The sequence below is a fragment of the Trichechus manatus genome, unplaced genomic scaffold (assembly GCF_000243295.1).
Source record: "Trichechus manatus latirostris isolate Lorelei unplaced genomic scaffold, TriManLat1.0 scaffold00056, whole genome shotgun sequence".
Classification (NCBI taxonomy): Eukaryota; Metazoa; Chordata; class Mammalia; order Sirenia; family Trichechidae; genus Trichechus; species Trichechus manatus.
This window is the reverse complement of record NW_004443992.1, coordinates 7,829,299-7,843,193: the sequence shown is the minus strand read 5'-3', so window position 1 is coordinate 7,843,193 and position 13,895 is coordinate 7,829,299. Positions and strand designations below refer to the sequence as shown.

Here is a 13,895-nt window from a genome sequence, read left to right as displayed (position 1 = left end):
CATCACCACACCTTGCCACTGTCCTCGGTCCTGAACAATCACTGTTCTCCAAGGCAGCAGGGAAACTGGCGACATCTGTCCAGCTTCTCCTAGAAACTCTGGAGCAGGTGAAGGAAAAGGCATTAGTACAAAAGAAGGGAGGTGGGGGGAGGGAGATTGCTGGAGTAGAATAACCTCTTGCTGGAGTAGTTTAACCTCTGAAAAATTGATATACTTAAAAAAAAACAATTTGTTTATAATGTTCAAATAATTACAGTTTCCAAGAAAGAGATCATAACCAACCATGACCCCAAAATCAAATAACCAAAGGAGAAGATAAAATGTGTATTCCAAGTGCAAGCAAGGACACACTTATGCAAGTTTGTCCGGGCACCCAACAGCATGGCTCTAGAACAGCAGCACCCTAGGGGTGGCATGATAGAAATGTCATGATTGGTTGTCTTCCAAAGTGGTCATGTTTTCTCGCTTTTGGTTAAAAATCTGGGATTTTACAATCATAAAACAAATAGAAGCATGATCTGCTTCACAACTTCAAAAGCTGAATCTACATTTCATCATGTTATAGTAATTTTCCCTTCTGGGAATTAGGAGAGGAGGGGGACCCAAGCTGATTCTATGACTGTCTCCTCACTCAATACTAAGTGGGTATATGCCAATTACCAGGGTTTGATCTGTGCCCTACAGGAGTCTGCAATTTAGTAAGAGATGTGATTGTGTGTATATATGTATGTATGTATACTATAATACAAGGAAAAATGTGGAGTACTCCCCTAGGCATCCCTAACTCAACTGGCCCTCACATGGGATCTTTTATTTTATCCCCCAAACTTACTCCTTCCCTTCTTTTCCCTAACTTGTTTAATAGCCTCACCATTTACTAGGTCATCTAAGCTTAGAAACTGACTTATTTGCAACTTCTCCTTTCTTTCTCTCAATCCACCACAGTATCACCATGTCCTGCCACTAACACTTCCAAAATGATTCTTTAAACACCCTTCATTTCTACTGTCACTGCCCAGAATGAAACTTGATTATCTCTTGTCTGAACTATTATCATAGCTGTCTAACAGGTCTCCCTGCCTTCACTCTTGGCACCCTCAATAACACCCTCTCTACCTCCGCCGGAGTGATCTCTAAAATCCAAGTCTGAGCATCTCATGTGGCTACCTAAATACTCACCACTGGTTCCTGGCTGCCAACCTGCCATCCTGGGAATTCGAGTCACCCGGGGAGTGTGTTAAAATAAAACCTATGGAATCAAGATTTCTGGGAGAGGGAACCAGAAAATGTGAATCTTTCATGAGCTCAGTGAGTGAATCTTATATAAATTAATATTCAAGAATGCCTGGAGTATAAGAAGAAACTCAAATCCTTGGCATAGCCTACGAGGCCTCTTTGACAAACTGTCCAATCATCTCCTGCCACTTGACTCATGTATCCTGAGTGCCAGTCACATGGGAGAACTGGCAGGTCCCAGCAGTGGGTGGACTTTTACCCTTCACTACTTTTGCATGCAAGGAGCCCTAGTGATGCAATGGTTAAGCCCTCGGCTGCTAACGGAAAGGTTGGTGGTTCAAACCCACCCAGTGGCTCTGCAGAAGAAAGGCCTGGCAATCTGCTCCCATAAAGATTACAGCCTAGAAAACCCTATGAGGCAGTTCTATTCTGTCATATAGGTCGCTATGAGTTGGAATTGACTTGAAGACACCTAACAACAACAACAACAACACTTACATACAGGGCTCCATGTGTCCTGGAAGTCCTTCCTCTATTCTCCACTTGGCAGAATTTTGTGTTATATTCAATGCCCTGCTCAAATGTTGTTTCCTGTGGGGAGCGTTTCTTCCTAATCTGTTCTTCCCCACTCCCTGCCCCATCCCCTGCTCTAAGAAACCATGCTCCTCTGTGCTCCCATAGCCATTGCCATACCTCTTTTTACACACTTTTTACCCTGCATTGTAATTATTTGTGTATGTATAAGCATCTCCTGATCCTGAAAGAAACCACCTTCTTTTATTCTTTTTTGTGTTAAGCACTGAGCTAAGTGCTGGAGATATATCACAGGGACACAATAAATGTTAGCAAATTAAATGAATGACTTGAACATGATATGTACAATTTGCTATGAAAGCACCAAGGAGGGAGGGATGATTTCTCACAGGTTGAGACTCGCATCTGAACAGAGGAAAAGAAAGAAAAACTGAGATATTATCAGTGGCAGAAACTGTTGGTTGTCTATTCCAGCATGTATTCTTCCTTCCTGCTACCTGGAATGGGGACGTAATGTCTTGAGCTTCAGTAGCTATTTTAGACCATGAGGCAACATATTAATGATGGTAGGGGAAAAAGGGAGAAGAAACCTGGGTCCTAGATGACAACATGAAATTTCTATACTAGCCCCACAATATCTATCCCCAGATATCCTTATGTAAAAGAAAAAATGACTTATATCTTGTTTTAACCACTGTTAGTTTAGATTTTATGCCACTTGAAGCTGAAACTGATCCTAGTTAATACAGAAGTTCAGCTTTAATGGGGAGACAGGATCTGTGTAGCCCAGAAGTGAAGAATAGCACTTTCGGCTTGAGGAATAGTTATATATTTTGAGAACGAATAAATGGAAGGCAGCATTCTTGTTTGTTCCGGTATTTGCTCCAAGAAGTGCTTCAGGTTGGAGTCAGACTCAAACTGCCACTGGTTTGAAACGTGTATACTCTTCTAGATTTGGTGGGCAACATATTTGGAGGGTAGTGAAAGTAGGAGTCCCTCTTGATGTAAAACAGGGAGGTCAGGACTAAGATGGTGGCTGGGGGTGGGGCGGGGGTGAGGAGCAGAGTTATGCTCACTGACTCTGGTTTGGAGAGATGATGGTATTTCTCAGGTTAGGGCTCTTGCATGTACCTGTCTCAGGACAGCCTTGGGTGTTACAAGTGCAGGAGTCTGTCCCTTTGTACCTCCCCCAGACCTTAATCAAAAACAAACCAAATCCATTGCCAGCTGAGTCGATTCTGACTCATGGTGACCCCATGTATGCAGAGAACTGCACTCCATTGGGTTTTCAAGGCTGTGACCTTTTGGAAGGAGACTGCCAGGCCTTTCTTCCAAGGCATGTTTGAACCACCAGTCTTTTGGTTAGCAGTCAAGCACCTAATCACCCAGGGACTACCCACCTTCCCCAGTCCTTGAGGAGATTTAAAGTCCATATCGTATAAAGTTGAGAAACCACTTTCCTCTGTGTAGGTGACAATGTCTGATCACTGTAGAGGCAGAGAGAAGAGAAAGAAGGGAGACATAGAGGAGAGATAAAGAGGATGGAAGAATGGAAATAAAGGAAGGGAAAGAGGGAGGTGTGAAAGGACAAGGCTGAGAGGTAAAGAGAGAGGGAAGAAAGAGGTGCACATCATGGGAAACGGTTAGTGGAGAAGAGAAACAATCCACCGCAGCCTCAGAGCAGAGAAGGAGGCCTGAGGCGAGAGGCAGTGAGGACACTTCTGCCTGAGCTTCAGGTGCTTTAAAATTCATTTTGATTTATGGTTCTTTCTTCCTAAGCTGCTTCTACTCCTTCCACTTTTCTCTGAATCACTGCAGCCATCCCAACAGCCCAGAAATCTCCTATCTCACCTCTGCAAACCAAGGGCCCTAGGAAATGCCAGCCAATGGGCTCCTTCCAGGTTCCTGCACTAATATCAAGAACTTATGTTTTGTTAAGTGACTAATCCTTGATGGTTGATTCATTGCCCCCCTGACACCTCTAAGCAGGTTCTGGTTCTATATATGTAGTGGAGTATTTTCCAGCCCTACTAAAAACCATCGTTTGTACATACTGAACATTTACTCAGTGCCAGGTATCTTGCTAAGCACTCTTCATGGAATTTAATCTTCACCTCAACGCCACGGGAGAAGAAGACATTGTTATTAGCCCCATTTTGCAGAAGGGAAAACTGAAGTTTGGAGATATAAGGAAATTTTCCCAAGGTCCCAGAGCTGCTAAGTGGCCGAGCAAAGAGCACAGGATAAATCCACATCTTTAACCTCTCCTCCTCACTACTTCAAGGAACGGTGTCCTTCAGTTCCTGTGTTAAGGTTAGAGAGTGGCGGCCATGTTCTACTTTATTTATGGGCTCCTACTCCCTCAACATCCATGCTAAGTGGGTCACCTGTTCTGGGAACCCCTGGTAGAGTAAGATTTCACAAATGTCTTTGCAACTAAATCCCTCACCAACTTGCACTGACCTTGACTCCAGATGGCCTTAGTTCTGCCTGATGATACCTTTTGGTGACCTGAGGGGATTTTACAAAAACCACAGACCAGAGGTGAGTCAGGTCACCTAGAGTCTCCCAACTGGCTTCTAAGCTTCCTATATGAAAGCAAATTTTTAATCCCAGATGTCATGTTTTGACTTCAAGACCCCTCTTCCTTGATGGTTTCTCTCTCACACTTTTCTCAACAGCCCCTCACCCTGTGAAGCAGGAACTTTATTTTAATTCTATCCATGTAGTGAATTGAAGTTCTGAAGCACACACCTAACAGAATTTGGAAGAGAGAGGAAGGAAAGAGAAAGGGTGACATGAGTTCTTTTCACGGGATAATTGCACAAACTAAATCAACATCTCTAGAGTGTACTTTTCAAGTGAGCACAGGTCATTTGGCTCATGGATCAAACACGCCCATAGATAAGAACTGGCTCATCTATTTTTACATGATGAAATTTAAACATCAATTAAGCACAAACTGCCATTAGCCATTAAAAATCCTACTGTAATTTGTTTGGCATGAGCGGGGAGGCTAGAATAGAAGGAGAAGACTCAAAACACCAGTTTTCTCATTTAACTAACACCCTTACCGTGGCCAATTTATATATATTACACTGCCCTAGAGTCGATTCCAACTCAGAGCGATGCTATAGGACAGAGTAGAACTGCCCCAGAGGGTTTCCAAGGAGTGGCTGGTGGATTCGAACCGCTGACCTTTTGATTAGCAGCCAAGCTCTTAATCACTGGGCCACCAGGGCTTCATGGCCAACAAAGCCCTAGTAATCTGGCTGCTCACGTCTCCAGCCTTGTCATGGATTGAATTGTGTCCCCCCAAAATATCTGTCAACTTGGCTAGGTCATGATTCCCAATATTGTATGATTGTCTACCATTTTGTCATCTGATGTGATTTCCCTATGTGTTGTAAATCCTATCACTATGATGTAACGAGATGGATTAGTGGCAGTTATGCTGATTAGATCTACAAAATAGAGAGTGTCTTAAGCCAATCTCTTTTGAGATATAAAGGAGAGAAGTGAGCAGAGAGACAGGGGAACCTCATACCATCAAGAAAGCAGTGCCAGGAGCAGAGCCCAGCCTATGGACCTGAGGTTGCTGTGCTGAGATGCTCCCAGACCAAGGGAAGACTGATAACAAGGACCGTCTTCCAAAGCTGACAGAGAGAGAAAGCCTTCCCCTGGAGTCAGTGCCCTGAATTCAGACTTCTAGCCTACTGGACTGTGAGAAAATAAACTTCTTTGTTAAAGCCATCCACTTGTGGTATTTCTGTTACAGCAGCACCAGATGACGAAGACAAGCCTCTCCAGCCCCACCAACCCCCATGCTGTCCCAAGCACAAGAAGTCCCCCTGCCTCAGGACCTTTGTACCTGCCATTCCCTCTGCCTCACTTCATCCCATTCGCTACCTAAATGTCACTTTCACAAAACCTCCATCCCATCTAAAGGAACAGACCCTGTCACTCTGTCCCCTAACTGCTTTATTTTTTCACCTAGCACTTATCACTGCCTGACATTCTATGTTTATTTATATGCTTTTTGTCTATTCTGTGCTGTGTGTCCCCTGTGCCTGGAAAACTGCCTGGCATAGAGCAGGCCCTCCACAAAAAAAAACAGACTGAAGGTTCATAATCACTTTTTATGGAATAAGTGGTAGTATCCCCTGAGAGGTTAGGTTGTCTCAATAAGAGTGAGAGCTGGAAGAGAATCCTTGCTTGATTAAATAAAAAAGCCAGTGTTGTGTTTACTAAGCCATTCTGTTGTGCAGAACAAAAAAAATGAGGTAATGTAAACTACTTCATCCCATTATCTTATTTTACCCTCATAGCAGCTCTGTGAGGGGACCCTGTTGTCGTTGGGTGCCATCGAGTCGATTCCAACTCATAGTGACACCATGTGACAGAGCAGAACTGCTCCATAGGGTTTTCTTAGCTGAAATAAATCACCAGGTCGTTCTCCTGCAAAGCTGTCTCGTGGGTTCAAACTGCCAAACTTTTTGTTAGCAGCTGAGTGCTCATCTGTTGTGCCACCAGGCTCCTTGAAGGGATCCTAATAGCTCTCATTACATATGGGGAACCCAGTAGCAGATGCAGACAAACGTTCTGTGGGGCCTAGAATGTGTACAATTTGGGGCATTCTTCGAGAAAAATAATACAAAACCACAAATGCAAAATTAGGTACAGGACCTTAGAAGAGGCACTTACAAGCAAGATGCCCTGAACTTTAAGCATCATTAGCCTCCTGGTGGGTTGGCTAAGCCAGTCAAAGAAAGTACTGTGGCAGTCCCTTACCCAGAAGCAGGGGTCACAGGTGGCTCCAAAGGCACTGTCGCCAGCACTGTGCAAAGTCAAGTATCATGGCCATTGAATGGATTTTGGCTCCTTTTTTTGTGTTTTAGGTGAAAGTTTACAGAGCAAGTTAGTTTCTCATTCAACAATTTATACACAAATTGTTTTGTGACATTGGTTGCAATCCCCGCGATATGTCAACACTCTCCCCTTCTCCGCTCGAGGTTCCCCGTTTCCATTTGGCCATTTTCCTGTCCCTTCCTGCCTTCTCGTCTTTGCTTTTGGGCAGGTGTTGCCCACTGGGTCTCATTTATATGATTGAGCTAAGAAGCACGTTCCCTACACGTGTTATCATTTGTTTTATATACCTGTGTAATCTTTGGCTGAAAGGTGAATTTTGGGAGTGACTTCAGTTCTGAGTTAAAAGGATGTCTGGGGGCCACAGTCTTGGGGTTCCACCAGTCTCTGTCAGATCAGTAAGTCTGGTCTTTTTTTGTGAATTTGAATTTTGTTCTACATTTTTCTACTGCTCTTTCTGGACCCCCTATAGGGATCTCTGTCAGAGCAGTTGGTGGTGGTAGCCGGGAACCATCTAGTTGTTCTGGGCTCAGGCTGGTGGAGGCTGTGGTACTTGTAGTCCATTAGATCTTTGGACTAATATTTCACTTTTGTCTTTGGTTTTCTTCATTCTCCTTTGCTCAAGACAGGATGGGACCAGAGATATATCTTAAATGGTCATTTGAAAGCTTTTAAGACCCCAGATGCTACTTACCAAAGTCGGATGTAGAACACTTTCTTTATGAACTGTGTCATGCCAATTGACCTAGATGTCCCCGGAGACCATGGTTCTCAGCCCTCAGCCCAGTAACTCGGTCCTTCAGGGTGTTTGGATGTAGTCTATGAAATTTCCATGACTTTGCCTTGGTCACGTTGTGCTGACTTTCCCTGTGTGTACTGTCTTTCCCTTCACCAAAGTTACCACTTATCTACTATCTAGTAAGTGATTTCCCCTCCCCACCCTGCCCTCCCTCCTAACCATTAAAGACTGTTTTTTTCTGTGTGAAAACCTTTTCTTGAGTTTTTATCATAGCGGTCTCATGCAGTATTTGTCCTTTTGTGATTGACTTGTTTCACTCAGCATAATGCCCTCCAGATTCATCCATGTTGTGAGATGTGTGGAATCATCATTGTTCTTTATCATTGCATAGTATCCCATTGTGTGTATGTACCATAGTTTATTTATCCATTCATCTGTTGATGGGCACTTGGGTTGTTTACATCTTTTTGCTATTGTGAATAATGCTGCCATGAACTTGAGTGTGCATATGTCTATTCGTGTGACAGCTCTTATTTCTCTAGGATATATTCCTAAGATTGCTGGATCATATGGTATTCCTATTTCTAGCTTTTAAGGAAGTGCCATATTGTTTTCCATAGGGGTTGTACCATTTTGCATTCCCATCAGGAGTGCATAAGAGTTCCACTCGCCCTGAAACCTCTCCAACATTTGTTATCATCTGTTTTTTTGATTAGTGCCAGTAATGTCCAGATAAGATGGTGTCATGGATTGAATTATGTCCCCCCAAAAATGTGTATATCAGTTTGGCCGGGCCATGATTCCTGGTATTGTGTGGTTTTCCTGTATGTTGTAAATCCTGCCTCTGTGATGTTAATGAGAGAGGATGAGTGGCAGTTGTGTTAGTAAGGCAGGACTCCGTCTACAAGATTGGATTGTATCCTGAGGCAATGTCTTGAGATATAAAAGACAGAAGTGAGCAGTGAGACAGGGGGACCTCATACCATCAAGAAAGCAGTGCTGGGAGCAGAGCGCGTCCTTTGGACTGGGGTCCCTGCACAGAGAAGCTCCCAGTCCAGGGGAACACCGAAGAGAAGGCCGACAGAGAGAAAAAGGCTTCCCCTGGAGCTGATGCCCTGAATTTGGACTTTTAGCCTACTTTGACTGTGAGGAAATAAGCTTGTCTTCATTAAAATCATCCACTTGTGGTATTTCTGTTATGGCAGCACTAGATGACTAAGACAGATGGTATCTTGTTGTAGTTTCGATTTGCATGTCTCTATTGGCTAATGATCACAAGCATTTCCTCATGTGTCTGTTAGACACCTGAATGTCTTCTTTGGTGAAGTGTCTGTTCACATTCTTTGTCCTTTTATTTTCTTTATTGTACTTTAAGTGAAAGTTTACAATTCAAGTTAGTCTCTCATACAAAAATTTATACATACATTGTTATGTGACCCTAATTGCTCTCCCTATACTGTGACAGCATATTCCTCTTATCCATCCCTGATTTCCTGCGTCCATTCAACCAGCTCCTGACCATCTCTGCCTTCTCATCTCACCTCTAGACAGGACCTGCCCATTTAGTCTCATGCTTCTACTTGAGCTAAGAAGTACACTCTTCACGAGTATAATTTTATGTCTCATGGTCCAGTTTAATCTTTGACTGAAGAGTTGACCTTGGGAATGGTTTTAGTGCTGGGTTGACAAAGAGAGTCTGGGGGCCATGCTTTCTGGGGTTCCTCCAGTCTCAATCAGACCATTAAGTCTGGTCTTTCTACTATAATTTGAGTTCTGTACCCCACTTTTCTCCTGCTCCAACAGGGACTCTCTGTTGTGTTCCCTGTCAGGGTGGTCATTGGTGGTAGCGAGGCACCATCTAGTTCTTCTGGTCTCAGGCTGTCGCAGTCTCCGGGTTATGTGGCCCTTTCTGTTTCTTGGGATAATGTTTTCCTTGTGACTTTGGTGTTCTTCATTCTCCTTTACTCCAGGTGGGTTGGGACCAATTGATGCATCTTAGATGGCCGCTCACTAGATTTTAAGACCCCAGACACCACTCACCAAAGTAGGATGCAGAACATTTTCTTTAAAATAAACTTTGTTATGCCGATTGACCTAGATGTCCCCTGAAAGCATGGTCCCCAGACCCCTGCCTCTGCTACTCTGTCCCTCGAAGTGTTTGGTTGTATTCAGGATACTTCTTAGCTTTGGTTTAGTACAGTTGTGCTGACTTCCCCTTTAGTGTGTGCTGTCCTTCCCTTCACCTAACATAATTCTTGTCTACTATCTAGTTAGTGAATAACTATCTCCCTCCCTCCCCACCCTTGTAAACATCAAAGAATGTTTTCTTCTGTGTTTAAACCTTTTCTTGAGTTCTTACAATAGTGGTCTTTTACAATATTTGTCCTTTTGGGACTGACTAAATTCACTCAGCATAATGCCTTCCAGATTCCTCCATGTTATAAGATGTTTCACAGATTCGTTGTTGTTCTTTATCGTTGCATAGTATTCCATTGTGTGAATATACCATAATTTGTTTATCCATTCGTTTGTTGATGGGCACCTAGGTTGTTTCCATCTTTTCGCTATTGTGAACAGCGCTGCAATGAACATGGGTGTGCATATATCTATTCGTGTGGCGGCTCTTATTTCTCTAAGAGATATTCCAAGGTCTTTGCCCATTTTTTAAATTGGATTATTTGTATTTTTTATTTGTACAGTGTTGTAGTATCTTACAGATTGCAGAGATTAGACCCTTGTCAGACATGTCATAGCTAAAATTTTTTTTCCAGTCTATAGGTTCTCTTTTTATTCTTTTGGTGAAGTCTTTTGATGAGCATTAAGTGTTTAATTTTTAGGAGATCCCAGTTATCTAGTTTATCTTCTGGTGTATGTGCATTGTTAGTTATGGTTTGTATCCTATTTATGCCATATATGAGAGCCCCTAGTGTTGTCCCTATTTTTTCTTCCATGATCTTTATAGTTTTTGGTTTTATATTTAGGCCTTTGATCCATTTTGAATTAGTTTTCGTGTGTGGTGTGAGGTGTGGGTCCTGTTTCATTTTTTTAGAGATAGACATCCAGTTTTGCCAGCACCATTTGTTAAACAGATTGTCTTTTTCCCATTCGAAAAACTTCACTATCAGCACCCTTAATAACACCCTCTCCGCCACCTCTGTCAAAGATGAGCTGACCCTAAGTGGATGGATTTGTCCGGGTTCTCAATTCTGTTCCAGTGGTCTATGTGTCTGTCATTGTACCAGTACCAGGCTGTTTTGACTACCATGGCTGCACAGCAAGTTCTGAGATCAGGGAGTGTGAGGCCTCCTACTTTGTTCTTCTTCTTCAATAATGCTTTACTTACCCATGGCCTCTTTCCTTTCCATATAAAGTTGAAGATTAGTTTTTCCATTTCTCTAAAGAATGCTGTTGGTATTTGGATCCGGATTGCATTCTTTGGGTAGGATTGACATTTTACAGTGTTGAGTCTTCCTATCCATGAGCCTGGTATGTTTTTCCATTTATGTAGGTCTCTTTTGGTTTCTTGCAGTAGTGTTTTATAGCTTGCTTGGTACAGGTCTTTTACATCCCTGGTTAGATTTATTCCTAAGCATTTTATGTTATTAGGTGCTGTTATAAATGGTTTTGTTTTACTGATTTCCTTTTCATAGTTCTCTTTGCTGGTGTATAGGAATCCAATTGATTTTTGTATGTTGGTCTTGTATCCTGCTACTCTGCTGAATCTATTAGTTCCAGTAGTTTTCTTGTAGAATCTCTAGGATTCTCTATGTATAGAATGATATCATCTGTGAATAGGGATAGTTTTACTTCTTCCTTTCTGTCTTAGTCATCTAGCACTGCTATAACAGACGTACCAAAAGTGGATGGCTTTAACAAAGAGAAGTTTATTTCCTCACAGTAAAGTAGGCTAAAAGTCCAAATTCAGGGCATCAGCTCCAGGGGAAGGCTTTCTCTGTCAGCCTTCCCATCAATGTTTCCTCAGACTAGCAGCTTCTCTGCATGGGGACCCAGGGTCCAAAGGACACATTCTGCTCCCGGCACTGCTTTCTTGGTGGTATGAGGTCCCCAACTCTCTGCTTGCTTCTCTTTCCTTTTATTTCTTGTAAGATAAAAGGTGGTGCAGGCCACACCCCAGGGAAACTCCCTTTACATTGGATCAGGGATGTGACCTTAGTAAGGGTGTTACAATCCCACCCTAATCTTCTTTAACATAAAATTACAATCACAAAATAGAGGACAATGACATAATACTGGGAATCATGACCCAGTCAAATTGATACACACATTTTTTGGGGGACATAATTCAGTCCATGACACTTTCCAATTAGGATGCCCTTTATTTCTTTTTCTGGCCTTATTGCTCTAGGTAGACTTCCAACAGAATGTTAAATAGAAGTGGTGATAAAGGGCATCCTTGTCTTGTTCCCACTCTCAGGGGGAATGCTTTTAGCCTTTCTCCATTAAGATGCTAGCTGTTGGTTTTGTATAGATGCCTTTTATTATGCTGATGAATTTGCCTTCTATTTCTATTTTATTATGAGTTTTTATGAGGAATGGGTGTTGGACTTTATCAAATACCTTTTTTGCATTGACTGAAATGATCATATGATTCTTTTCTTTGGTTCTGTTTATATGATGGATTGTGTTGATTGATTTTCCAGTGTTGAACCATCCTTGCACACCTGGTATGAATCCCGCTTGGTCATGGTGTATTATTTTTTTGGTATGATGCTGAATTCTATTGGCTAGAATTTTATTGAGAATTTTTGCATCTATATTCATGACAGATATTGGTCTGTAATTTTCTTTTTTTATGGTGCCTTTGCCTGGCTTTGGTATCAGGGTTATGCTGGCTTCACAGAATGAATTTGAGAGTATCCCTTCCTTTTCTATGCTCTGAAATAGTTTGAGTAGTACTACTGTGAGCTCTTCTCTGAATGTTTGGTAGAATTCTCCAGTGAAGACATCTGGGCCAGGGCTTTTTGTTGTTGTTGTTGTTGTTGGCATTTTTTAAAAATTATTATTATTATCTTTCCAATCTCTTTCTTGTTATGAGTCTGTTCAGATTTTGCACCTCAGTTTGTGTTTAGGTATGTTGTCTGTTTCTAGAAATTTGTCCATTTCCTCTAGGTTTTCAAATTTGTTGGAGTACAGTTTTTCATAGTAAGTACTGTGTTAATGATCCTTTTTATTTCAGTTGGGTCTGTTGTAATGTCCCTCATCTCATTTCTTATTTGGGTTATTTGCTTCCTCTCCTGTTTTTCTTTTGTCAGTTTGGCCAATAGTTTGTCGATTTTGTCGATTCTTTCAAAGAACCAACTTTTGGTCTTGTTGATTCTTTCTGTTGTTTTTCTGTTCTCTACTTCATTTTTTCTGCTTTGATCTTACTATTTCCTTTCTTCTGGTGACTGTAGGCTTCTTTTGCTGTTCTCTATTTGTTCAAGTTGTAGGGCTAACATTTTGGTTTTGACCCTTTCTTCTTTTTTGATGTAAGCATTTATTGCTATAAATTGATCTTTGAGCACTGCCTTTGCTGTGTTCCAAAGGTTTTGGTATGACGTATTTTCATTCTCATGTCATTCTAGGAATTTTTTTTATTCCATCTTTGATTTCTTCTATAACTCAGTGGTTCTTAACCAAGGTATTATTCAGTTTCCAAGTTTTTTATTTTTTTCCTTGCTCTTACTGTTACTAATTTCTACCTTTATGGCATTGTGATCAGAGAAGATGCTTATATTATTATTTCAATGTTTTGGATTTTACTGAGGGTTGCTTCGAGCCTAACATTTGGTCTACTCTAGAGAATGTTCCATATGTGTTGGAAAAGAATGTATATTTTGCTGCTGTTGGGTAGAGTGTTCTATATATGTCTATGAGGTCAAGTTGACTGATTGTGGTCTTTAGATCTTCTGTGTCTTCGTTGAGTTTCTTTCTAGATGTTCTGTGCTTTACCAAGAGTGGTGTGTTGAAGTCTCCTAAGATTATTGTGGAAGTGGCAGTTTCTCTTTTCAGTGCTGTGTGTTTTATGAATTTTGGAGCCCTGTTGTTGGGTGCATAGATATTTATTAAGATGATGTCTTCTTGGTGGACTGCCCCTTTACTCGTTATATAATGTCCTTTCTTGTCTTTTATGGTGGATTTTGCCTTAAAGTCTATTTTATCTGACATTAGTATTGCCACTCCTGCTCTTTTTCAGTTGCTGTTTGCTTGATGTATTTTTTCATCCTTTGACTTTTAATGCATTTATGTATTTGTGTCTAAGGTGTGTCTCTTGCTGATAGCATATTGATGAGTCTTTTTTTTTATCCATTCTGTCACTGTCTCTTTACTGGTGCATTTGTTTACTCTCTTTACTGGTGCATTTGTTTACATTCTGTGTGATTATCAATAACTGTGAGTTTATTGCTGTCCTTTTGTTGTGGGTTTTGTTTTTAGTTTTTTGTTTTTTTTTTTTTTTTTTGTTCTTTTTAATTTCCTTTTCTGAGTGCAGGCGGGTTGTGGAATTTCTTTTCATTTCTTT

The 13,895-nt window shown here is 41.5% G+C and overlaps 1 protein-coding gene across 1 annotated transcript in view; it reads right to left on the bottom strand.

The window, feature by feature from the left end:
* AOX1 (aldehyde oxidase 1) overlaps nt 1-13,895 on the bottom strand; it is a 98,131-nt gene that overhangs the window by 77,944 nt on the left and 6,292 nt on the right. The gene's annotated exons all lie outside the window — the stretch shown is intronic.